This window comes from Ovis aries, chromosome 6 (assembly GCF_016772045.2).
Source record: "Ovis aries strain OAR_USU_Benz2616 breed Rambouillet chromosome 6, ARS-UI_Ramb_v3.0, whole genome shotgun sequence".
Classification (NCBI taxonomy): domain Eukaryota; kingdom Metazoa; phylum Chordata; class Mammalia; order Artiodactyla; family Bovidae; genus Ovis; species Ovis aries.
Window position 1 is genome coordinate 84,884,890 of NC_056059.1, and position 4,752 is coordinate 84,889,641.

The 4,752-nt window shown below is 37.4% G+C and overlaps 1 non-coding gene across 1 annotated transcript; it reads right to left on the reverse strand.

The window, feature by feature from the left end:
- Window positions 1-372: 372 nt before the first annotated feature.
- Window positions 373-474, reverse strand: LOC114115500 (U6 spliceosomal RNA). The gene has a single exon (XR_003589836.1). It is a non-coding gene; the product is annotated as a U6 spliceosomal RNA (small nuclear RNA).
- Between the last annotated feature and the right edge of the window lie 4,278 nt (window positions 475-4,752).

Sequence of the window (4,752 nt, forward strand, 5' to 3'; positions counted from 1 at the left end):
AGAGTACTGGAATGGGGTGCCATTGCCTTCTCCATGATCCAACTCTACTGCAACTCGAAAGTAGAGAGAGAGTCAGGCCAAGAAGGAAGACAGCATCCTGCCTTCGGGTGCATCTTGCAATGAAGCAGGGGTGTGGAACACACAGAAGAGTGCCTCACCCACAGAAACAAAGCTGACAAGTGTTCTCTCAGCAGCCCAGGAGCCTCTGCAGTCAGTATCTGCCACGATACCTATGTTTATAGCTATAGTACCATGTCAGAAGGGATTATTTCACTGTCATAGTTCATGTAAGGCCAGTCTTGTTATGAAAATATATAAGCTTGCACTTTTTTTCCACCTTGATTGAAGTGTAATATTTATCTTGCAAAGCTGAAAAATAAGGAACACTTGACAAATTTATCTGTCATCCTTGGCAGAGATCATGCTTATCTTCTCTGTGTAGTTCCAATTTCAGTATATTTGCTGTGGAAACAAGCATGAAGCTTGCTTGGATTTTTATTTATGATGCTTGTATTTTTTAAATTATTACTTTGATATTACTTAGATCTGAAAACCATCAAAAAACAAATTAATAGAAAAACAAACACAAATGAGAATCTAACAATGACTATCTTTATATGATGTCTAGATTAATTTTTTAACTGATTTTGATTATAAGTATAATCTGAAATTTCAGTAGTGAACGGACTTCCCTGGTGAGTTCTGTGGCTAAATTTAGAGCTCCCAATGCAGGGAGCCCAAGTTTGATCCCTGGTCAGGGAACTAGATTCTGCAAGCTGAAACTAAAATGGGACATAGCCAAATAAATAGTTTCTGTAAAAAGCATTTATTTACTATTTATAGATTAAGAACGAACACAAATTTTCCTTTTTATCCAAAAAAATTAGTCTCTCATATCGTGATTTTTTTTCTATTTTAATGTAGTTTTTCAAATGTTTATAATAAACACATGTCGTAAGAAAAAAGTAATAATTATTTTATCTCTAAAGAGACTTCAGTGACAAAATTGTTTATTTAGTTTGAATGCTGGGAGCATATAAAGGTGTAATTTAAACACCAGCACAATAAAAAGGCTTAAGTACTCTGTTAAAAGTGATGAATCAACAAAAGTAGAAGTATTATATCACTGGTATAGGTGGATATTCTGGGCCTAACTGAGTAAGCTTTGGTTTCAGTTCAGTTCAGTTCAGTCACTCAGTCATGTCTGACTCTTTGTGACCCCATGAATCGCAGCACACCAGGCCTCCCTGTCCATCACCAACTCCCGGACTTCACTCAGACTCACGTCCATTGAGTCAGTGATGCCATCCAGCCATCTCATCCTCTGTCTTCCCCTTCTCCTCCTGCCCACAATCCCACCCAGCATCAGAGTCTTTTCCAATGAGTCAGCTCATCGCATGAGGTGGCCAAAGTACTGGAGTTTCAGCTTTAGCATCATTCCTTCCAAAAGAAATCCCAGGGCTGATCTTCAGAATTCATCCCTTCTACTAAAGAGAGCTGCTAAACCAAGTCCTGTCTTTCATCTGACCAGAAAGATAGGTAGCTAGAAAAGATCTGAAATGGAGGTAGCAAGCCCAATTTATTCACAGTGTCAGTATTGCTCTGTGAGCTGTCCAATCACTTATATAATGCTAATTTGAGTTAGAAATTAAAGCAAAGGGTCCAGAAATAAGAAAATTTGCTAGCCCTACACACCAGAATGCACAAATCACTTCATTTCCTGGACCAAATAGTTTATTCATTAGTGATATCAATATTTCTATTGCTTTTCTCAGTTCTAATATGTGTATAGTCTTTCTCATAGTCTAATATGTGTATTGTTTCATTATAAATTAATTTATATATGTGCAGGAATATCCTGTCCTCTAATTTTACTCTGGGAAATATTTGACCAAACTAAAATCGATTAAGGAAAGAAATTGTTGATGACTAGTTATCATATAAAGACTTGATAAAGCAGCTGTGTGTGTGTTAGTTGCTCAGTTATGTCCGACTCTTTGCGACCCCATCGACTTTAGCCCACCAGGCTCCTCTGTCCATGGCATCATGCAGGCAAGAATACTGGAGTGGGTTGCTGTTCCCTTCTCCATGGCATCTTCCCAACCCAGAGATCAAACCAAGGTCTCTTGTAGTGCAGGCAAATTCTTTACGATCTGAGCCACCAGGGAAGCCGTAATAAAGCAGCTAACAAAATGCAATTTCATCTGTGTTTCTTAAAAGGGAAAATTTAATGTCCACTCAAAATACTGCATAATGTTCTTTATCAGGAGAAATCCCAAACTAGGCAGCATAAAGCTAAGGCAACCCCCTTACAAAGCCCTTAATTTTTGTTCTGAAGTGCCAAGTCAATACTATTATGGTGAAGAAATCTTCAAACTTTGGTGCCTTCCTGACAACATACAAACATTTCATGGGAATGCCTTTGTGGTCCAGCGATTAGGAAGACATGCACCCATTTTAACTGTGCACTTTAATAACTGTGGTCACCAGCATGATTTCTCTAGGAGTTTGCCTACTAATATTACCACTCACTTAAGCAGTTGTGTAACTGGTGATGTATGTAGTTATTTTTTAAAAGCCCAAAAGAGTAATTGTAATATAAGGGTTGGTGGATGCATATAATTTGAGAATTTGGCTCAGAGATCCCTATCTAGAAACTCCCTGACAATGAAATGTTGTCAGAAAGACAAATGGTTGTTACGTTTACAGGAGAAACCACAATGCCTGGAGAAGACAGGGTGTAGTCACCCCAAAAAGAAGCAGGTGGCACTTTCATTGCAAAGCCCTGGGACAAAACTGATGCTTCTCTGTAGCTTTCCTTTCATTGCTTGTAGCCTTCTGAATGCTGGGCAGATTCACTCACAAAAAATGTCTGAAATTTGGAAAACCCCTGGGAGTAAAATTAAGAAATTAACAGTTTCTCATTTTCAAAAAGCAAAACCTCTTTTTTTATAGACAACAGGCAGTCATTTTTCAGTGCATTAACGAATCCTTTCGTTCTTTTTAATTTATTTTTTTTGAAGGATAATTGCTTTACAGAATTTTGTTGTCTTCTGTCAAACCTCAACATGAATCAGCCAGAGGTATACACATATCCCCTCCCTTCTGAATCTCTTTCCCATCTCCTTTCCCATCCCACCCCTCTAGATTGATACAGAGCCCCTGTCTGAGTTTCCTGAGCCATATAGCAAATTCCTGTTAGCTATCTATTTTACAAATGGTAATGTAAGTTTCCATGTTACTCTTTCCATACATCTCACCCTCTCCTCCCCTCCCCTCACGTCCATAAGTCTGTTCTCTATGTCTGTTTCTCCATTGCTACCCTGTAAATAAATTTTCAGTACCATTTTTCTAGATTCCATATATATGTGTTAGAATATGATCTTTATCTTTCTCTTTCTGACTCACTTTACTCTGTATAATAGGTTCTAGGTTCATCAACTTCATCAGAACTGACTCAAATGCATTCCTTTTTATGGCTGAGTAATATTCCATTGTGTATATATACCACAACTTCTTTATCCATTCATCTGTTGATGGACATCTGGGTTGCTTCCATGTTCTAGATATTGTAAATAGTGTTGCAGTGAAAAATTGTATATATGTGTATTTTTCAGTTTTTGTTTCCTCAGGGTATATGCCTAGTAGTGGGATTGCTGATTCATATGGTGGTTTTATTCCTAGTGTTTTAAGGACTCTCCATACCATCCTCCATAGTGGCTGTTTCAATTTACATTCCCACCAACAATGCAAGAGTATTCCCTTTTCTCTGCTCCCTCTCCAGCATTTATTGTTTGCAGACTTTTCAATGATGGCCATTCTGATAAGTGTAAGGTGATATTGTAGTTTTGATTTGCATTTCTGTAATAATGAGTGATGTTGAGCATCTTTTCATGTGTTAGCCATTTGTATGTCTTTGGAGAAATGTCTGTTTAAGTCTTTTATCCAGTTTTTGATTGCATTGCTTGTTTTTCTGGCATTGGGTTGTATGAGCTGCTTGCATATTTTGGACATTAATCCTTTGTCAGTTGCTTCATTTGCTATTACTTTCTCTCATTCTGAGGGTTGTCTTTTCACCTTGCTTATAGTTTTCTTTGCTATATAAAATCTTTTAAGTTTAATCATGTCCCACTTGTTCACTTTTGTTTTTATTTCCATTACTCTAGGAGGTGGGTCATAGAGGATCTTGCTTTGATTTATGACATCGAGTGTTCTCTGTATGTTTTCCTCTAAGAGTTTTATAGTTTCTGGTCTTACATTTAGGTCTTTAATCCATTTTGAGTTTATCTTTGTGTGTGGTGTTAGGAATTGTTCTAATTTCATTCTTTTACATGTAGCTGTCCAGTTTTCCCAGGACCATTTATTGAAGAGGCTGTCTTTGCCACATTGTATATTATTGCCTCCTTTGTCAAAAATAAGGTACCCATAGGTGCATGGGTTTATTTCCAAGCTTTTTATCTTATTCCATTGGTCTATATTTCTGTTTTGTGCTAGTACCATACTGTCTTGATGACCGTAGCTTTGTAGTATAATCTGAAGTTGGGAAGGTTGATTCCTCCAGCTCCATTCTTCTTTCTCAGGACTGCTTTGGCTATTCGGGGTCTTTTGTGTTTCCATATGAATTGTGAAATTATTTGTTCTAGTCCTGTGAAAAATGCCATTAGTAATTTGATAGGGATCACATTGAATCTGTAGATTGCATTTGGTACTATGGTCATTTTCACAATATTGATTCTTCCTACCCAGGAACAT